Source organism: Passer domesticus, chromosome 21 (assembly GCF_036417665.1).
Source record: "Passer domesticus isolate bPasDom1 chromosome 21, bPasDom1.hap1, whole genome shotgun sequence".
Taxonomy (NCBI): domain Eukaryota; kingdom Metazoa; phylum Chordata; class Aves; order Passeriformes; family Passeridae; genus Passer; species Passer domesticus.
Window position 1 is genome coordinate 3,951,431 of NC_087494.1, and position 22,132 is coordinate 3,973,562.

At 50.1% G+C, this 22,132-nt stretch overlaps 2 protein-coding genes across 2 annotated transcripts in view; one reads left to right on the forward strand and one right to left on the reverse strand.

Annotated features, from left to right (window-relative positions):
• The window catches only part of ADAMTS10 (ADAM metallopeptidase with thrombospondin type 1 motif 10), a 68,842-nt gene extending 65,009 nt beyond the window's left edge, over positions 1-3,833 (reverse strand). Inside the window, exon 1 of the mRNA XM_064396394.1 lies at positions 3,491-3,833. The gene's annotated coding sequence lies outside the window, so the exon portion shown is untranslated. The remainder of the gene's footprint in view (positions 1-3,490) is intronic.
• Positions 3,834-10,315: 6,482 nt separating this feature from the next.
• The window catches only part of LOC135284806 (tyrosine-protein kinase ZAP-70), a 35,469-nt gene continuing 23,652 nt past the window's right edge, over positions 10,316-22,132 (forward strand). The window contains exon 1 of the mRNA XM_064396539.1: positions 10,316-10,423. The gene's annotated coding sequence lies outside the window, so the exon portion shown is untranslated. The remainder of the gene's footprint in view (positions 10,424-22,132) is intronic.

The following is a 22,132-nucleotide window of genomic DNA, read 5'->3' on the forward strand; positions in this document are numbered from 1 at the left end:
GGATCTTTTCACAGGCTGGTGAAGACAAAACAATCCTATTCTAGCTGGAGACTCAAGGACAATCCCTTCAAACTTCAGGCCCAAAGCACAAACAATGTGAAAAGAGGAGGGCAGGCAAGCAAGCAAGGAGGATGAAACTTCATCATTTGAACTTGTTAATTGGACAGTTAACTCCTGCATGCAAATGGACTAAAACTTATAAAAATGTGCAATATTGTGACCAAGCCCTTTTTGCTTCCATCTTGGAGCCCCCTGGGCAGAGCCACGGCTGTGGCTCCAGCACTGCCAGGGTGTGGCCTTGGAAGGCACTGCAATAAATTCACTTTATTCCTCTGAACTCCCTCTAGCCTCTCTTCCAGCTCTTCAAGGCATCACCCCCATGCCAGGGGAGCCCTGCAGGAGCAGGGATGCCTCCTGTGGGATGAAGCCTTGCAGAACACTTTAGCTGTGGGATCCTTCCAGCCCTTACAGACCTGCAGATCGTGTCCAGCTCCAGCTCCTTGGGAGCTCCAGGAGATCTGCTGGGCAGGATTTTGGGCCTTTTTCCCCTCCCTGTAGGTTCTTTACTCAGGAAAATGTGGCCCAGATGCAGCTCCTTCCTCCATGGCCAGAGAATGAAGTGTCCCTAACCCTGACAGGACTGAACTCATCCTCTGCATTTACATTTTGGTCAAAGCCACTGCCCACCGAGGTCACAAATCCCAGAAAGAGGCCAGAACTTCACCTGCCAGTTCAGTTTATTTGGGACCAATATTATAAATGTTTGAGTTCAGAAAGATTTGCAGGACTGCACAGGAATAGATTAATTTAAAGTAATTTTTCCTTTTAAATTAAGCTACGATGTAAGAGTAGGAAACACAATATTGGTAATTGTGATAAACAGAAGTGTAAAGCTGTGGATGTCCCATCCCTGGAAGTGTCCAAGGCCAAGCTGGACAGGGCTTGGAGCAATCTGAGGCAGTGGAAGGTGTCCCTGCCCAAGGCAGGGGTGGGACTGGATGAGCTTTAAGGTTCCTTCCAACCCAAACCATTCCATGATTCCATGAAAGACTCTGAGTAGTCAGACATGGAATATCCCAAACATTTCCCAGCCTGGGAGGATGCAGAAGGTGAGAGAGGAGCAGCAATGGAGCAGCTGGATGGAGACCATGCACTGATGTTGCTCCACTGAAGTCAGACAGAGCTAAAATATTCCAGCAGTTTCCCAGTGGAGACTGTCCCAACCCTTCAGCTGCCTGCAGACTTCACTGAAGGCCCTCACAGGAACCAAGATGGGAAAGTTGGCTTGGATGGTGTCGCTTTAAACCTCAGTGCTGGAAAACGAGGCTGCATCCAGGCTGGTGGTTTTCCATGTGTCTCTCTCCCACATGGGACCCAACCTGCTCATGGATTCCTGGGAAATGCTTGTAACTCCTCAACCTGCAAACATTTCCTACAGTGGTGGGGTCAGGCAAAGACCTCTGTGCCTTGTGTGTCTTCAGCACACCTGAGCTGACATCACCCAGCCAAGTGTTTCTGAAAACGTGATGGGTTTGGTCCCAGTCCTGCTTGTTCTAAGCCCACCTTGTGTTAACCCAAGACTGAGGCAGGGCAGGACGTGACCGACACATCCTGCACTGCTCCCAGCTCAGAAGGAACTCATTGCTGGAAACTCGGCAACAAAAGAGGGGTTTGGAGTCAGGGGTTTCAGATAAGCTGGAGATAAGGGTTTGCATGGAATCACCCTGCGCTGAGGACCCTCTGTGGAGCTGCTCCTTCGGGAAGAGGAGGATTCCATGGACCAGGATTCCATGGAATGGTGAGAACAGCAGCTCCTCCCCAGCAGCCCCTGGGTGGCCTGGAGCCACGGGTGATAAGAGAGCCTCTCATGTTTCAGGTTGGAGGAACAGACACTGTTTATGCTGAGCAGCACCACCTTCCTCCCCTCAGGGCTCCTCTTCAGCCTCTCGGCGGCTGCTCAGGCCCGGCTTATCGGGGCCTCCCGGTGCCAAAGGAAACAGCTCAGCCCCCCAGCCTCATCCGGGCAGAGCTGATTTGCAGGAGATGACAGCACCTTTCCCATTCCCCGCGTGGGGAATGCAGCTGGAGCCGCCCCAAAGAGGCGCCGGGAGGTTTTTGGGATCTCGGGAGGAGGAGGGGAGCAGAGGGTGCTGCCCTGGGGCCAAGCAGGAACAGAGGGAGGCTGAGGATGGAGCAACTGGAGCACTCAGCACGTTCCATATATGGAGAAACTTTGGGAACAACCTCCCCAGGGCTGCGGGAAGCCTCACTGATGGAGGCATTTCGGAGCAGTCCCAGCAAGGCTGGTCCCAACCGGGGGAAATTCCCAGTGCTGGGAATCACCTGGGTGTCCCACAGAGAGTTCCCCCTTCCACCTGAGGGAGCAGAGGCTCCCCAAGCCCTCCATGCCATGCCCAGCATCCACCCTGGCACCACTGGGTGCTGCTAAGGAGGATAAAACCAGAAGGAGCACGACAGGAACCAGAGCTCTGCTGGTCTCCAGTACCAGGGATGTTGGCAGGGATTGCAGCAGGAACACAAATGCCCCCTGAGGTTTGCATTTTGACCACAAAAAAAGTCCCCAAAAATGGGCCTCACTGTGAAATGTTATATTTACCTGCCCCCAGCACAGCTCCACACTTCCCCTTGGTTGGTTCTTCCCCTCTGGAAGATATTTGCCAAAGTTGTTTTATAAACTCCTTTCTATTTATAGCCCAGCTCCTTCAGCTCTAATGAGATAATCTTCTGGCATCTCACACCACTAATATTTACTTTGATGTTTAAAATAACATCTTCTGAGGGATCGATTTTTAAAAAAAAGTAATTTAAAAAGCACCTTTAAATCATAATCAAAGCAAAGAAAGAACCAAGCAGAGCAGTGGGGCCGAGCTCCTGGGGATGCACAAAGTCAGTGACACTGCAACTTTTTCAGGGCAGACTTTTATAATCCTCTGAGCACATCAGGAGGGAGAGAGGCATTGGCAGCTCCTGAAGATGGAGAGAGAGACAGGGAAAGAGGGAGAGGGAGCGCGGGCTGTGTTTATTCTCAGGAATGAAGGCAGCAAGGAGCGTTTCATTCTGCAGCAGGGCTCGGAGCTGCTGCTCTCTGTAATTGAGAGCTTCGCCCCGGGCAGCTCAGCAGAGCAGATTTGGGGTTTAGAGAGGCAAACATTCGATCCCGGGGTTAATGCAATTAAAAAGAAGGGCTGGGGGAGGCGAGGGAGGCAGCACCAGAGCCCGGCTCCCGCTGCCTGCAGCCACTTTGAAACACAAGCCTGCGTTTTTATGGAAACTCTGAATGTTGGAGAAGGGTGAACATGGTTTTCATTCTCATAAATGTTTTTCCAGCATGCAAGGCTCTCCGGGCTCATTCCTTCTCCAGGGAGACGGTTCTGATTTCAAAGAACATTCGCGTTCCCTCCACCCCAGACCACCCCACTCCAACCTCAAAGAGTCTCCTCTGGAAAAATTATTTTAAAGAGTGTTTTACCTTTTTGAGTGCTTTCCCTTCTTTCTTCTTTTTTTTCCCCCTCCTTTTAATTCCTTTAGCTTCTCTTTTTTTTTTTTTTTCCTCTTCTTTTTCCCAGCAGCAGCCAAAAGCTCCTCTCTCCCCCTCAGCCCTGCGTGTGTCAGAAAGTTTCCAGGCTGAGGGTTTGTGTTGCCTTCCTTAAGAAACTTCTTCTGTCAGACCCAGGCAGAGCTGGAGTTGGAGGCTTTGCTAAAAAGTCTCCTTTCAGGAAGTGAGCAGTAATAAGAGAGTGGCTCGGAGGCAGCACATGGATAGGGGCTGCTGGAGAAAAAAAAAAAAAGAGAAGAAGAAAGAAGAAGAAGAAAAAAAAACTTTGCTCAGGAATTTTGCCAGGATTATCCAAAAAAAAAAAAAAAAAAAAAAAAGAAAAAAAAAGAAAATTAAAAAAAAAAAAAAGAAAATCCCCAAAGCCACAAAGCTGGAAAAGTCCCGCCCTGAGTGCTGACATCAGTGCAGAAGGCAGGTCTTGGCTGGAGCAGTATAAAACTAGTCAGCCTTTCTGTGGAGGAGCAGGGAGGGAGCTCGGGGCAGCCCTGGAGGCGATGCTGGGGCTCCCCTGTGGATAAAACACCCCAGGAAAAGCCAGAAAGGAAAGAGGCCGTGCTGCTGGTGGCACACAAAGCAGACAAAGCAAGGCTGCGTTGGCTTTGGTTCGGTGTTTTTTTTATCCCCCCCAACAACAAACAACACCCCCATCGCGCATTTTAACCGGAGCTTGCCCAGTCATTTAAAAACGCGGGGAGAGTGTGAGGAAAAGGCCTGAAAGGCTGCACAGCAATGGCAGGGACTGGCTGTGAATCCAAAAAAGCCCTCAGGAGCTCGCCAGTGTTTTCAGAAGCGCAGTTACATCATTCCTGCCCCGCTGGCTCCGGGACTGCGGCGTTCTCCTGCCCTCTGCCACCGTGGAGTGTCCCCCGAGGACAATCCCCCCACCCCAGAGCAAAGAATAACCCCTGGGAATAACCAAACAACCCCTCGCTGGACACCTCAGCAATAAAAGGCAGGAGCTCATTTCCTCCTTCCTTCTGAAGGCGGCTCTGGGATTTCAGAGCTGGGTTTGTGAGCCTTGGTGGAGAGAGAATTACCTGGCAGTGCTGCAAAGGCTGGAAAAATGAGCCTTTTCCGAGCTGCCCTGCTTTTCCCTGGGAAGAGAGAGGGGCCCTGGGGAAGGACACAGGGGAAGGATGGAAGCACCAGGGTGAGGATGGACCCCCAGCCTGGTGGGGACAGAGCAACCCCAAAACCACCCTGGCATTGCTTTTTCCTCCAGGAGGATTTGAATGAAGAGTTAAGGGGTGAAATGTTGCCAGGGGAACATGCAACATACAAAATAAAATTTATATATATATATATATTTACACACACACACACACACATATAAAAATATATAAAACACATATTAAACATTAAATACAATAAAATAACACTTTAAGTTTATATTAAAATATATAGATTAACTATTATATTAAATATATTAAAACATTATAGATAAAATTAAATATTAAATATATATTAAATAAATGTATTACATATTATATTAACTATAGATTAAGGTATATTATATATGTATTAAATAAATGTATTACATATTATATTAACTATAGGTTAAGATATATTGTATAAGTATTAAAGCAAACTCCCTGAACCTGAGACCCCAGGAGAGGATTGCAGGGGAGCTTTGGGAGGGCAAGACAGGATTTGCATCCCTGGGCAGTTGGTGTGGATGCCAAGTGCAGGACAGCCCTGGCAGCCTCATGTCCTGCCCTGACCTTTGCAGGCACAGCTGGTGCCAAAGCCACGGGACACAGCCCTGGGCAGCCAGAGCTCCTGGCCTCGGTCCCTGGTGCCACCCAGGCTGCCCCAGCAGCCACCAGACCATGAGATGGGCATGGAGAAAGAAAAAAGCCTCAAAGGCCTGGCCAGCCCCGTGTCCTGATGGGATGCTGGCCCAAAAAAAAACCCAAAAACAACAAAAAAAAAAAAAAAAAAAGAAAAAAAAGAAAAAGGGATGAAGGAAAAAGCAAGAAGCTGTGGTACTTTTTGTGGTGGATCCCCCTAAATCCTCTGCTATCAGCAAAGCAGGATGAACCTGATCTGGAGCTGCACCAGCCCTAATTCATGTTCTGCCATGCATTTGTTTTTTGGAGCCCTCTGAACTCCCCTCCTGGGAAGGAGCAGCAGCAGGAGATGCCCAGGAGGGACCTCCTGAGTCCCCCTGAGCTGCCTGGAAGGTTTGCTGATCCAAATAACCCAGAAAAAACAGGAAAAACATCCTTTGCTCCCAGGAGGAGCTGGCTGAGGGTGGGAGATCACAGCCCCCAGCTCCACTCCAGCCACTCTCTCTGTGCAGACTGGAAAGGGCTGGCTCTGCACTGGAAAAAAGAGTTCAAAAGGGACTGGGATTGATTGCTGGGCTGGATTTTGGGCCAGTTCCCTGGCTGGGTGGACAGAGTGGTTTCCTTCCTCCCCAGGCCACGCTGGCCATTGTCTGAGCCCCCAGAGCACACCCAGAAAAGAGCAACTGAACAAAATATTTGGGGTTTAATTGAATGGTGCTGCTGCTGGCCAAGGAAAAACTAATTGCTGCAAGTGTGGCCTGGTGCCATTCCAGGGGTGTTCTGTCTGCTGGAGCTTGCCTCAAACACACTCTGTGTGGAATGAACAGGGACAGAGGGGCAGATTTCCTTCCCCAGAGAGTGGCTCTGTTCTGCCAGACCCTTTGGAAAACTTGTTTTTCCCTGATTCACAGGGTTTCCAGTCCCTCCTGGGTGGTAAATACAGAGTCAGACTCTCCTGGCTTACAAGGCAAATTCCCCCAGTCCTGTACCCCAACCCAGCAGTGCTTTGAGCACCCTCAGATTTGTACCAGACCAGCTCCAAAAATGGGCTTTACTCCAGTCCTCACCTGTCTCTGAGGAGGGGATGGAGCAGCACAACCCTGACAAGCCCAGACCTCCATCATCTGCACAAATCCTGGAAAACAGGGAATGCTAAAATTACCAGAGGGTCACAGCAAAGAGGAGGAGGTGATAAACAGCATAAAGAATAGAAATTTTCAGTCCCTGAGGCTGCTAGAAAGTTTATTTTTCAGATTAGTTTGGTATCAGAAAAATCCGAAGATCAGCCTGAATAAATGGTTTCACGGGGCAACCAACAATTCCCATTGAATCTCCAAAATCAACCAGTTGCTTCCCCTCCCTAGGATGAGGAGACGAGGCTGAATTTCCATCAGAGATTTGCAATCCTCGCTGTCCGGGGGGATGGAGAGGAGCCGGGAGCAGCCCGGTGACACTGCACCCTCCTGTGGCTGCACGGAGCAGCCGGGGCTGCCGGGATCCTGAAACAACGGCGGGAGGATGGAAACACCTCGGGGTGGTGGAAACACTTCCAGGATGACAAAAACCCCGTTGGGATGATGGAAACCCTGCTGGGATCCTGAAACCCCCCAGGATGATGTGCACCCCATTGGGATGCTGCAAACCCTGCCAGGATGATGGAACCACTTCCAGGATGATGGAAACCTTCCCAGGATGATGGAAACCCCAGCAGGATCCTGAACCCCCTTGGGATGATGGAAACCCTGGTGGGATGATGGAAACACTTCCAGGATGATGGAAACCCCTCAGGATGATGGAAACCCCACCAGGATCCTGGAAGAAACAGCAGGATCCTGAAACCCCTCTGGATGCTGGAAACCCTCTGGGATGATGGAAACAACAGCAGGGTGATGGAAAACCCCTTGTGATGATGGACTGAACCCCCTCAGGATGATGGACTGAACCTGCCTGGGATGCTGGAAACCCTGGTGGGATGATGGAACCACTTCCAGGATGATGGGAACCTCCCCGGGATGATGGAAACCCTGTCAGGATCTTGAAGCCCCCTGGGATGATGGAAACCCTGCCAGGATCCTGAAACCCCTTGGAATGATGGATTCCCTTGGGATGATGGAAACCCTGGTGGGATGATGGAACCACTTCCAGGATGATGGGAACCTCCCCGGGATGATGGAAACCCTGTCAGGATCTTGAAGCCCCCTGGGATGATGGAAACCCTGCCAGGATCCTGAAACCCCTTGGAATGATGGATCCCCTTGGGATGATGGAAACCCTGGTGGGATGACAGAAACCACATGGGAGGATGATGGATAGGATGATGTAAAGCCTCTCAGGATCATGGAAACCCCCCTTGGGATGATGGACTGAACCCTCCCAGGATGATGGAAACCCCAGTGGGATCCTGCAAACCCTGCTGGAATGATGGAAACCCTGGGAAGATGATGGAAACTCTTCCAGGATGATGGAAACCCCCTCGGGATGATGAAAACCCTGCTGGAATGATGGACTGAACACCTCAGGATGGTGGAAACCCCCCAGGATGCTGCAAGCCCTGATGGGATGATGGAAACCCCTCAGGATGATGAAACCCCCCCCCAGGATGCTGGAAGCCCCTCTGGGATGCTGGCCTGAACCCCAGGGAAGCACAAAGGCTGACACTTCCAGGCCAATTTGGCGCTGCCCAGCGTTGCTGGATGGTGCCCAACGCGTCCAACCCTCACCACACCAAGGCCAGGGCTCGTCTGAAGGCTTGAAAATGCTGCAGACTCCGTCCTGGTTGCCATTAGGACACACAGGGAACGCTGCTGAGGCCTGACGGGGTAATTCTGTGTAAGCATTTTGTACATAAAATGAAATATTCTCCCTGCCTTGCTATGTCTGAACTGCAGGGCCTGGGCAGAGTTCCCAGCTCTGGCTCTACATCACAGCCTGGCCCCAAGTCCGTGTTGGGACAAGCTCCTTGGCCACAGACTCACCCTTTTTATGGCTGTTCAGCACCCAACACAACAAAGCTCCATTCAGCCCCTCAGCTACTGCAGCAATAAACAAAGTGCTCGGCTTTGTTTGGAGCCCAGAGGCTGCAGGTTGGGAACCTGCGAGTGAAACAAGCTGGAAACAAACGGGTTTGTTTTTCCACCGGGGCACAGACATGTAAACTAATTGCCCAACAGTAAAGCCGGGCTTAATTAGTCCCAGGTGTTAAATAAAATGGGCTTGGTGTTTCCCAAAAGTGTAACTCTGGCTTGAAGGAGGCACAGGCTTTGAGAGCAGAGCCATCAGAAGTGATTATCGAGATCCCTGTGCCTGATCCCAGAATTTTGGGGCGATTTTGGGGCAAAGGACAAATATTCAGGTGGGTTTTGCCGAGGGCACTGCAGTGGGGTGCTGCATTTTCATCTCAGGATCTCACCTTGTCCTTGGAAAAAGCTTTGTTGTGGATTTTTGGGTAAACACTGTGAAGAACTCCACTTGAAAACAAAACCAAAGGGCTCCTGGGGGAAATCAACATTTCATGGGGCTGAGGGATGGTCAGGGGTACCTTGTACTCTGCCAGTCCAACCTATGCCCATTTTTTTCCTGATTTTGTTTTTATTCCAATCAGTTCTGAACATCATTAAGCTCATCCTGCTTTATCAGGGCCTTAGTCCTGACTTCTACAGTACAATTTTCTGCCAGCAAAAGTTAAGAAACTTTGGGATTGTCCATCCATCTCCTTGGGACACCTCTTTGCATTCAGCAGGAATCAGTGATGGATGGGGCTGATCCAGAGGGAGGTGTCCCTGCCCATGGCGGGGTTGGAAAGATGGGATTTAAGGTTCCTTTCCAACCCAAAGCATTCCATGATTCCGTGGTGCCACAGCCTTTCTCCAAGGCTGGCCCTTGTCCCTGTACCCAACAACTCCAGGATGGGTGGCAGCCAGCTAGGGATGAGACAGAGAGATTTTTCCTCCTGGAAAGGGAGACATGGAGCAGCTGGAAATCCTGCAGAACATCAGCACCCTTTGGTGGCACTGCAGATGGAATGTCCCCAGCTCAATGGCAACATTCTGGCCACTCTGGCACCACAAAGAGCCCATCACTGATCAGAAACAGGGAAGAGAACCAGGCCAGGAGAAGTTTCTTGGGCTCCTGAACCTGCTCTGGCCCATCACAAACCACAACGCCCAAGCAGCCCCTCCCAGAGGGCCTTTCTGAGTAATTCCTGGCTTGGATGTGGAAAATCCAAAGAAATTCAGTTTTCCTTACTCCTCTATGACTTCCAAGAGGCCCAGCCTGGCATGACCATGGCTCTGACAGGAGGGGGCAGCCAGGGGGGATTTGGGCTCTGCTGCCAGGGAACAGGGACAGGATGGAGGAAATGCCCTCAAGCTGCTCCAGGAGGAATTTGGAGGATATCAGGAGGAATTTCTCCGTGGAAAGGGTGGTCAAGCCTTGGCAGGGGCTGCCCAGGGAGGTTTGGAGCCCCCATCCCTGGAGGTGTCCAAGGAAGGCCTGGAGGTGGCACTGAGTGCTCTGGGCTGGGGACAAGTGGGGATGGGGCACAGCTTGGATTTGATGACCTCAGAGGGCTTTTCCAGCCCAGCTGACTCTGTAATCCTGTGGCAAAGACATGCACAGAGATTCCCTTTCCAATCCACATCTGCTCAGTGGGAACTGTTCAAGAAGAGAACTTTGCTCCTCAAGCAAATCTCCTCTAAAACATCCTTTTAAATAACAACAGTTCCTCACCACCTCCTTCTGACCCATTCCCTTCCACAGCAGACCCCTACCCTGACACGGAGAAGATCTCAGAGCTCTTTCACTCTTCAGAGCTGCACAGCTTTTGTTTGCTCTCCTTTCCTTTCCTGTGCAACAAGGAAATAGGGTCACGTTTCAGAGAAACCCAGCCAGCGGTGGTTTGCGAATGCCAGAGCTCTCGCTGGATGCTGTGGCCTCTTCTTTCCCAAAATCGACACAGCCTTCACTCCACAGAGATTATTTTCCCTCTTTTTTCCCTTCCTGCTCCCCAGCTGCTGTAGGGAAGCCCCCAAAGCTGCCGTGCTCCTCGGCAGAGCAGGTAAGAGGTGCTTTTTGTTCGCTGCTGTTGTTTGGGGTGGCGGGTGCATCATGGCTGCTTTGTTCCCTGCCTGGTGCCTTTCTGCAGCACCAGGGCGTTCAGAGGGAAGATCCTGTGAAATGTTGGTGTTCAGATTCCAGATTAATTCCTCATGCATGGTTTTCCTGCTGATCGCTCCATTGGAAGAAAACGGGGTTGAGTTGGGGCCATCACGTTCTTTTTGGAGCTGAGGGGGTTTAGACAGGTCAGAAGACAATGAGATGATGGCTTGTGGTCCAACACTCCTGGGCAGCCATTCCCTTCCCTTTGCCTCTGGACATGGCATCAAAACTCTGGAAGTTTCTCTTTACATTTCCTGTGAGCCTTGGTGGCACTGCGGGAAGCTTTAGGATCTCAGTGGCAATGTGAGGAGATTTAGGATCTCAGTGACACTGTGGGGAGATTTTGGATCCCAGTGGCACTGCGGGAAGGTTTAGGATCTCAGTGGCACTGTGGGAAGGTTTAGGATCTCAGTGGCACTGTGAGGAGATTCAGGATCTCAGTGGCAATGTGGGAAGGTTTAGGATACCTGGCACCTGCTGGATAATGCTCCAAACACCCCAGAAGAACTTCAGAGGTTTGCTGATGGCCATCACAGCAATAAATAGACTGAAATCCAGAGGCAAACTCACTTTTATTTCCTTGGGTTTCTTTGGCATCTCCTCGGTTGCTACTCGGTGAGGACAGGCACAGTTCCAAGTCCAGTCAATCCAAACACAGTCTGGGGTGGTAGGGAGCAACCTGGGACAAAGGAAACTTGGGCTTGAACCTCAAAAAAACTTTTCCTATCTGTTAGACTTGGAATAAACCCCGCAGGAACACCAGGGCAAGCCATCCCAGGGAAGAACTGGAGAAGGGATCAGGCTCCTCACTGACAGAGGATGAACAAAGGGATCTACGGGGCTCTGCTTCCTGATTTATTTATGATTTTGCTGATTTCAATCCATCATCCTCCTTTTTCCTCTTGGGAAAAAGGACCCAATTCTCTGAAAAGTTTGCTTATGCTGCTGGGAATAGGATTTCCTAAAGAAACGTGGGTGCTGCCACGGCAGGATTTAGAATTAGTACATATTCATATACAACTTTAAAAGTGAATTCCCATTAAGATGTTAGGGAAGAGGCTTTCTTGGAAACTCCCAGATAACCAGGACAATCCATAGTCTCTGTGTAAAGCATCCAGCTCCATGAAAAGCAGAAATCCTGGGAATTCTCAGGTTCCCTCCATGATCTAAACCCACCCAACCAAGCACAGAGAACTTGGCTTGAGCAGCTGAGGCCAGGAAGGACAAAGGTGACAGTTAAGCCGAGCTTTTCCTCTCACAAACCCCAAGCAGGTGGGACTGGAGGTGCAAAAACAGAGAGGCTGAAGGCAAAGAGTGGCACCGAAAGGGTTTTTATCACCTCTGACAACATTTGGGGTTGAGTTGGGTAAGGAGCAGGGAGCAGCTCCTTGTGGGGCAAAGCAGGAAGTTCTGGAGGGTTGGAAATACTCAAAAAGTACAAATAATTGTTATCAGGTGATTGAAAGGCTGACATGTTTTGTTTAGTGCTTGATTTCCTGGGAATCTCTGTGGACTCCTAGGGAGAATTAGGTGGTAACTGCAAGTGGATGGGTTGGGAATTAAAGCCATGGAATCCCAGAATGTTTTGGGTTGGAAGGGACCTTAAAACTCATCCAGTGCCACCCTGCCATGGCAGGGACACCTCCCACTGTCCCAGGCTGCTCCCAGCCCTGTCCAGCCTGGCCTTGGGCACTGCCAGGGATCCAGGGGCAGCCACAGCTGCTCTGGGCACCCCAAGCCAGGGCCTGCCCACCCTGCCAGGGAACAATTCCTGCCCAATCTCCCACCCAGCCCTGCCCTCTGCCACTGGCAGCCATTCCCTGGCTCCTGTCCCTGCAGGCCTTGTCCCCAGTCCCTCTGCAGCTCTCCTGGAGCCCCTTCAGGCCCTGCCAGGGGCTCTGAGCTCTGCCTGGAGCTTCTCTCCAGGTGAACATCACCAATGTTTAATGCTGGGTAATATAATACGGGCTGTAAGTAAACACACCTAAAGTATAGACATAGATACAGTAAATACATGAATATTTAATAGAATGAAATATAATAATAGAATAGAATATTTAACATAATTAAATATAAACTTGAAGTATAACCCTAGTCCTTAGAGCAGAAATGTGCATTTTTAAACACAGCTTTGATCCCTGAATGTGCTGATTTAGCCTTGCAATAACCCAGAGGTGCCAGGAAAGGCTCTGCTGGGTGTGGAATTGAATGGGCACAGCAGACAGAGCCCAGAACAAGGGACAGATCCCAGAGGGCCATGGGGACCATGGGCAGGTTCCACAAACTCCACACAGAGCCAGGAATCAAATTCCAGCCTCAGTGAGAGAGGCAGCGAGGATAAAACATGAACCAGTCTGAAATAACTCCAGTTCCCCACATCCCATGCAAATCATTGGAACAAACCCCCTTTGCTGCTGTAATTAAAAATAAACAAAATGCCCTGGGCAGATCTGACCCTTTATTTCTGCCTCAGAAAATCTTGGCTCAGCTTTCTACTTAGAAAATAGGGATCCCAGGCTGCCTGTGAGTGGAGCATTTCCACACTCAGGGAATGTGGGAACAAATTCCCATTGTCCCTCACAAATCACTGCTCACATGAAGGGATGTCCCAACCCCTCAGAGCTGATGTCCAACACCTTCACTCCCCAGTTGTCTTCATTTTCCTCCTCAGAATTTCCTCTTCAGGAATTTCCTCTGGCCACCCTCTAATCAAGCCCAGTTAGATTTTCTCTTTGATCCCCAGAACAGGGGATTAATAAAGATTAGTAAAGGATAGTAAATGATAAAGATTAATAAAGGAATAGTCTCTGTCTGCTTTGAAATAATGTTCCAGCAATGTTCAGGCAAAGTTTGAGCTCCCAGTCCCATGGAGACCCTTCCAGAGCATCACCCACCACCAGGACATTTCACACATGGGATTTTGGGCCCTCAGCTGCATCCTGCAGAATTCCTTTCCTTGTTGCAGTTTTGATTTCAGCCTTACATTCATCTTTCCTCTTTTAAAACTCCAACCAGAGCATCTGATACACAATAAACTTTCCTGCTCTTAAACTTTCTGCTGGCATGGAGCTCAGGGCAAGGTTCTTGTCCCCGAGGGTGCTGGCACTGCCCAGGCTGCCCAGGGAATGGTCCCGGCCCCAAGGCTGCCAGAGCTCCAGGAGCGTTTGGACACAGAATTCACAGAATTCCAGAATCACTGGGGTGGAAGAGACCTTCAAGATCATCAGGTCCAACCCAGCCCCAACCCCTCAACTCAACCCTGGCACCCAGTGCCACATCCAGGCTTTGTTAAACACCCCCAGGGATGGGGACTGCACCACCTCCCTGGGCAGCCATTCCACAACTTTATCACCCTTTCCATGAAAAACTGAAAGAATGATAAATTTTTCCTAATATCCAACCTATATTTTTTTCCTAATATCCAGCCTATATTTCCCTTGGTGCAGCTTGAGGCTGTGTCCTCTGGTTCTGTCAGTTCCTGGAGAAAGAGCCCAGCCCCAGCTGAGCACAGGCACCTTCCAGGAGCTGTGCAGAGTGACAAGGTCACCCCTGAGTCTCCTTTTCTCCAGCCTGAGCACTGCCAGCTCCCTCAGTGGTTCCTCTCAGGTGTTCCCAGCCCCTCTCCAGGTCAATGACAACGCTCTCAGGGCTGCTCAGGGTGGGGCTGTTGGGGTGGCTGTGCAGGGCCAGGGGCTGGATTTGATCCCTGATGGTCCCTTCCAGCTCAGGTTATTCTGGGATGCTCAGAAAATCTTCTGTTGCAAGAGTTAAATCCCAAAGCAGAACCTTGAGCCTCCCAGTTCATCCACCTGGAGCTTTGGCAAGGCCTGGAGTGGATGGGATGGAGGAAATGGGACACTCTGGATTCTGCCCAGGGCTGGGGTGGGCAGCACTGGATGAGCAAAACTGCAAAGCAGAAATCACTGAGCAGCAAAAAGCAGCAAAAAGCAGCAAAAAGCAGCAAAAAGCAGCAAAAAGCAGCAAAAGCAGCATCTCTGGGGTTATTTTATCCACCAACTATACCAGGAGTACTCCAGCACCTGCAGGAAATAAATATCAAATTTTCTTTTATGATGATTTCACCAAACCAGACAGTCTCTCCCAGCACTTCAGGGATGTTTCTGCCTGTCAGGAATTAACTGGGCAGAAAACACAGGCAGGGGCAGAGCTGGAAGAGATCCCAGCCCCAGCATCTCTCAGTGGCTGACTCCAACCCTGAGCTCAGATCTCACAGAAAATCCTTCTGCCTCCAAGGTGGCCAACACAGCCACATTTTGCCCAGGCTCTCTCTTGTCCAGGATCTGAGTATTTTAAACCTTAAAAGTCTCTTACAAAACCAATTGATTTGTGACTCTGAAAAGCTTCCAAACACCCTCCCAGCCAGAGCCTCTGAAGTCACTCAGGTGTGACAGGTTGGGCCAGGGAAGAACAGATTATTCAGGTTTTTGGCTCTCCTGCTCTCCATCTCTCCAGAAAACTCCCAGTATTGGTCTCTGTTGGTCTCTGAACCCTTCTCACTTGATTTTGGAAAGGTGCAGTCAGCACTGAGCACCTTGAAGCAGATCACACCCGAATCTGTTGCTGAGATCTGCAGGGCAAGTGGAAAGTGCTGAGTTTTTCAGTGAAAATCACAACTTTTTTCCTGTCAGTTGTTTGTGCAGATCCAGCAGATTATCTGTGAACACATCCATGTATGGTTTGCCCCTCAGTTTTTATCTGGGCTTCTGATCTTTCACGCACGGAGGCCGAGGTGGGAGCACCCCCATAAATAAAATATCACAACCAGAGCTTAACTAATTAATTAATTAATGTTTTATTAATGCAGCTCTTGGGAGGAGGGTCAGACTGAGCATAAACTAGTGGAAAAACATCTCCCAATTTCTGTGTCAGACTTTCAAGGTCCTGTTGTTGTGACCTCTGGGACAAAGGGGGGTGGATGAGGAGGGTCCTGCCAGAGCCAAACTGGGCAAACTGGGCAAAACTGGGCACAGACTGCAGCAGACCCCAGAGCTGTGGCTGAGCCTGGAAAGCATCCAGCAAATCCTGGAAAGATCCAGCAAATTTTGCTGATGTGTTACTCTTTGAGCTGGGTTTTATGAGATCTCAGAGATCCCATCCCACCCGAGATAGCCCAGCTACCCCAATGGCATCAAATTAGCAGGATGGCTTCTGAGGTAGTGCTGGAAACAGAAAAAGGTTTAATGAAAGGCAAAATAACAAAGCTCTTGCAGAGAAAAACTGAGCTAGGGGTGAGAGGTCCTTGCTCCTGCTAAAACACCCCACAAAAGCAATTATTTCCACTGTTCTCTTCCTTTTCTAGTGAATTACCTAGGTGAGACCTCTTGGTCTCAGCCCCAGGTCTGAGGTGAAGTCCCAAAGGTCCTATGAGGTGTCTTTGAACCAAATTGGGAGAGAAACTTCTGGGCTTTTTGCCTTTTTAAGCAGACAAAGAATTATTTAGTCACTCCATCAACAGGGAGCACATCCCCACATCCTGCCCCAAGGAACATCGTTTGGATGTGGAGGCAGACAAGAGTCTGGAGAAAAGCCCCACAGCAGAGCAGAGCAGGGTGAGGGGTGCCAGAGGGATGAGCAGAAGGTTCAGGGGCGCTCAGTGCTGTCTGCACCTCCCCAAAATCCTCTCACATGGCTTAAACCAGGCCTTTCTGGGCACTCAGCTGGGCCCAAGCAGGGCAGGACAGGCCCAGCTCAGCTGCCATTCCCCCTGGAAAGTGCTGAATAAAAGCTGCTGGCCCTGTGAAGAGGCTGTGAGGGAAAAAACCTCTGCTCCCAGTGCCCCAAAACCCAGCCAGGAACATCCCCCACAGCTGAGAGGGACCTCCAGCACCCATCCCCACTCCTCTGAGCACAGGGAAATTTGTGTCCAGTGAAATTTGTGTCCATGGGCTCTTCTTGTCCCCAGGTCCAGCTGAGGGGGAGCAGAACATGAGGGCCCCAAAGGTTTTCTGTGGGGCAGCAGTAACTCTCCTCTGCTCCTTCTGGAGTCCTTTCCAAGAGGGAAGTGCTGGGTTTTGCCTGCTCTGGGATTGCAGCTGCAAGGTCACCTCAGAGATATTTTTCCTGGGTGGAAAAGCAAAGGGAGAGGTGAATAGTGCCCATGTGAGAGCAGCCTGAGCACGGGCAGTTATTGATTAATGCAATCTCCCCTCGAGAGCACAGGAAGGACAAACACCAGGAACTCACCAGACCATGGAGAATGAGTTGTTTTTTCACCTCAGTCCTGATCACTGAGTTATAAAAATGTGCTAGAGAGCATTTACTGCTGTGCACAGGGAGGGTTTCACTCTCCTTTCACACAAAAACACCACCAAAAGTGTCACAAAATCCTTCTGTGTTCGGTGGTTTTCAGTTTGCCACAAATGGCTGACAGAACTGGAAATCACATTGGCCCCAGAAAGAAACTGAAAGTAGGATTTTCCCTGATGGAACTCAGGATTGCAGGAATTAGCTATGGGAAAGTCCTGTGAGCTCAGCCCTGTGGGTTCTTCCTGCCTGGGGAGGATTGTTCCCATCTCTGATCCAGTGCTAAGGGCCTGGCAATGGCATTTCCACACACTCCCTGCCCCAAATCCTGATGAATCTTCTTTCTTGGAAATGTTTCTTGATACCCAGACTTCCTTTCCACTGATTAATTTCTTCTGCCTTAGCCCTGTTCCATTTTAGCAGTACATCCAAATCAGCTTTTCCTCTCTGAAGGAAACTTGTGCTCCTCAGATGCTTCTCCTTTGCTCTCAGATGTTCCCCCATCACTCTTGGCCAACAATTAATGTTTGTCTCCATCCCCCAGGGCTGAGCCCATCAATCAGCCCAGCCAGGCCCTTCATCTCTTCCACTGCTCTTTCCTGAACTTGTCACATTTCCAACACTTTGAGGCTCAAATCACCCCTCAGAATAACTCATTTCAACCTCACCAACGTGCTGGGATCATGGCACTGAGCCCCAGGGGTGGTATTTATTTTATTCCTTAATTTTCAAACCGCAGGGAATGTTTAGGTCTGGTCTGTGTGGACTGAGCTCCTCGTGGTGTGTCTGAGGAGCAGTGAGAGCACCCAGGGCTCCTCCAGCTCTTCCACACCTGGCAGCAGCTTTCACCCTCTGTGCCCACAGGAATATTCTGATTATGAAGATGAAACCAACACGTTCATTTAGTGGTGCTGGGAGCTGCTGGTGGCCCCTTCACCTGAGGTTTCAAAGACTGTGACTCACAGACAGCAGAGGCCCTGGCACTGCAGGCACAGAGAATTCACTTTGGTGCCTCAGCCAAATCCAGAACTGCATATTTCTGTATTTTTATATTTCTAACCTGCCCAAAGCCCCTCCAGCAGGGCTACAGGAGGCTGTGGCCCTGCTCCAGGCACTCCTGGAGCACAGGAGCTGCTGTGCCCCATCGGAAGGTGAGGATGAAGCAGCTCCAACATCTGCTGCAGATGTTCAGAGACCAAAGTGGTCTGGGACTTCCACCTGGCACTGCCCCAGGCAGAACCTCCTGTCCAGTGGCTGTGGGCAGTTTTGGGGCAGCTCAGGGCTCAGGGAAGCCTTTCTGTGTCCAGGCTGAGGTGACCAATGTGTGGCACCAACACAGCAGCAGCACAACGAGCTCAGGGCTGGTTTGGGTGGCAGCTGCTGGGTTTGGGATGGATAATGGGGAAAGTTCCTGACTGAAAGGGTGGGCAGGCCCTGGCTTGGGGTGCCCAGAGCAGCTGTGGCTGCCCCTGGATCCCTAGCAGTGCCCAAGGCCAGGCTGGACAGGGTTTGGAGCAGTGGAAGGTGTCCCTGCCATGGCGGGGGGGGGATGAGATGGGATTTAAGGTCCCTCCCAACCCAAAGCATTCCAGGATCCCCTGAGCTCACAGCCTGGGAGGGCCAGACCCAGGGACAGCTCTGCTCCTGCAGAAATGGCATTAATGGTCCCTTTCCAGGTGGTTTTTGCTGTGTGTGAACAGCTGCTTTGGTTCCAGACAGTTTTAAGAGCTGGACATTCTAAAATGACTTCCCTTCCCTTCCCTTCCCTTCCCTTCCCTTCCCTTCCCTTCCCTTCCCTTCCCTTCCCTTCCCTTCCCTTCCCTTCCCTTCCCTTCCCTTCCCTTCCCTTCCCTTCCCTTCCCTTCCCTTCCCTTCCCTTCCCTTCCCTTCCCTTCCCTTCCCTTCCCTTCCCTTCCCTTCCCTTCCCTTCCCTTCCCTTCCCTTCCCTTCCCTTCCCTTCCCTTCCCTTCCCTTCCCTTCCCTTCCCTTCCCTTCCCTTCCCTTCCCTTCCCTTCCCTCATTTTAACCCATTCCTTTAAGATCCCTCCAACTCAAACCATTCCATGGTTCTATGACTCCCTGTTCCAATCCTCCTCTCCAGGAGGGACCTGTGAGGGTGGCTCCAGTGGAGAACTGTGAACCAGAAATGTCCAAAATTGCACATCTGCACAGAGATGCTGCCCAGAGTGAGAATTCCTTAAAAACCCACCTTGGGAAGCAGAGAGAGGAGAAGGGAGGTGGCTTTGGGCAGGACCAGCCGTGTCTGGCAGCACCCAGCACACAGAGCCAGAGCAGAGCTCAGCAGGGAGATGTCACTCAGGGAGACACAACAACCGTCTCAGAGTAAATTAAAGAAGAATTTAATAAAAAAATAAAATTAAGTTTTAGTAAATTTAAGTAAAATTAAATGAGAAGCAAATGAAGGCAGAATTACTGAAGAAGGAAACCCAGCCATGCCAATAACTTCACACATGTGTCACCTTAATTTTCAAACAGCAGAGGCAAGGCAAGAACACAGCTGTTCATGCACCAAAGCCACTGTCACTTGTGGTTAGAAATAGAGCTGTGAGCCCCTGCAGCACGTGGAGCAGGGAGTGGGGCAGGGGCGAGGAGGGCTTGGTGCTCAGGGCAGCTCAGAACCTGCTCAGCACCTTCAGGAGGACCCAAACCAGTGCAGGTCAGGGTAAATTTATTTTCAGGGCTCTCAAAGCCCTCTGTGCCCCCTTTCCTACACCCTGCCCAAGGCTGTGCTACTAGCAGGAGTAAGGAGGTAGTAAAGTAGCCAAGGAATGGGCTCAGCCATAATTTCCTCACATAAATATCTCATTTAATCTCCCTGCAGTCTGACACTCTCCAAATCCTCTGCACTGGCAGGGGTCAATCTCCAGGTCCCTGATGCTGTGTATAAGTTGTAATTTCAGCAAAAGGTGATGCAGGGAGGCCAGGGAGAAGCAAAGGAAAAACCAGAGCCCTTCTCCTCCAACTTGTGCACAAACTGCTGCAGTGTCCTGTCCTTGGTTCCTGCTCCATCCCAAAGCCAGAGGAGCTGCTCTCCATTTGTTGCCAACACCTGCGTGGCAGGAACAAGCTCTGTGCTCCTCCAGCCCCAGGACAAAGCTCCTGGCATCATTTGCCGAGAGCCAGGGCTGAGCTCTCAGCCCACAGGAGCACAGGGGGGTGCCAGGCAGGAAATGGGGGGGTTGAGTTTAACTCTGTGCCCCAGCCCCTCATTAAAAACTGTTCAGGATCAATGGCTCTGGAGCCAGGAGCGTTTCCAGTGGCCCCACAAAGGCTCAGCAGGGTGTTTTCACAGATTTCCCAGCCCAATGCACAGCCAGCACAGGAGCCCAGGCTGCCTGAGGACAGCACAGTGACATGGCTCTACACAGAAGTGTCCCAGCAGTGCCACCCTGGGCCCAGCACTCTCCTGCTCCCTCCTGTTCCAGGGGGAAGCTGCTCACCAGGGACATTTGGCTTGGGAGAAGATGCTTCCACAAACCAGGGGCAGCTCCAAGGGCTCCTGTCCCTGCTCTAACCTCTTGGAGTCTTGGGCAGCACAAGAGCCCAGCCAGGGCTGCACCCCAGGTGAACCAAAATGGTCACAAAATGGACACCTGGTCACTGGGTCTCTCACTTTGATCAGTTCTGCTCCATTTGCATCTTGGAGTTCATTGTCCAATTCCAGCTCCAGCCCATGCAGTCCCATCCTTGTTTTTCTCTCTTGGCCCACGTTGTTTGTGCTCTTGGGCCTGAGATTTGGATCCTATGTCCTTTGTCCCCAGCTAGAGCAGGAATTGTTTTGTCTCCCTGCTCTGTGCACAGAGCTCACCATCCCTGATATGAACCCAGACCCACACACTAAAGCAGCACAGAATCTGAAAAATAGAAAAGCCAAACCTGAGACATCAACCTTCTCTGGTGGCTGTGACCTCACAGAAATTCCTGCCCCAGCCTCTGTGGGGAGGCACCTGAGAAAACCCAGAGGAAGCAGGGTGACACCAAAAAATTGCTTTCTGAGAACCAAAACCTGCTTTCTGGCAGTGCCAGCCGTTAGAGAAGCCCAGCCTGAAGGGAGCAGGCACAGAGGTGTCCCCAGTGCAGGTGGCCCTGTCCCTCCCCTCCCCTGCTCCCAGAGCGAATCGCTTCCTCCTGTTAACAAATAACCCTGAGAGGAAAAAGCCCTGCAGGATCAGGAGAGCCCAGGGCTTTGGGGCCATCTGAGGGCACCAGACCCACCTGGCAGGGACCTTCCAGGCTGCCTTTGGGGAAGGAGGAGCATCCTCAGCCAGGAGAGTCAGAGCAGGGCAGCAGGAGCATCTGAGAGGTGACACCGGGCAGAGGTGACGCCGGGCAGAGGTGACGTGAGGCAGAGGTGGCAGAGTGTCAAGAAGGGCTCTGTGAGCAGTGTGACCCCCTCCAACACGTGAGAAACGACTGCTCACTTTTAAAAATCTTATTAAACTTTGACAAAAACTAAAACAAAGAATTAAATAAAGAAAAAATACAGCACTGAGAATCCCTGTAACTACCAGCCACATACTAATCTACAAAATGGATGCTCTGCCTTTTATATCTTTAACCGCTCCTAAAGTTTTCTCAGTTAACTCTTTCTCTGCCATCCAGGTGGAGACAACTTTTTACACCTTGATTGGAGGTCAGCTGTTGTTATGCCACACCTCCTGTAACAACCAGCCTCCTCTAAATGTCCTGACTACCAAGGCTATCACAAGGGGGGAGGGAAAGATGATTATGAGATGAAATATGACAATAACATTATAAATACCTCTATAGATATACATAATATCTATATATTAATATCAAATATAATATAATATAATTATACAATAAAATATTATCACATCATATCACATAATTATATTACATTACATTATATTACAATATTATATTACAATATTATATTACAATATTATATTATATTATATTATATTATATTATATTATATTATATTATATTATATTATATTATATTATATTATATTATATTATATTATATTATATTATATTATATATCAAGTACTATCTAATATCTATCTATTAATATATTAATATCTAATATCTATCCATCTCTATCTATACAATATCTATCTCTCAATTGTGAGAGCCAACTGTTACATCCCTTATCTATTACAAACCCTCACCACAAGCACTGACTGTGGGGAGGAATGAATGTTGAGCAGGGCTCAGGGTCCCAGGGCAGCCTGTGCAGCTCAGCTCCTGGCTGGGCAGTGACAGCAAACCCCTCACTGGATCAGCCCTGGCTGAACCACAGCGTTGCTGAGGGTGGAAAAGGCTTTAAGGTCCTTTAATCCAATGGTAAACCCAGC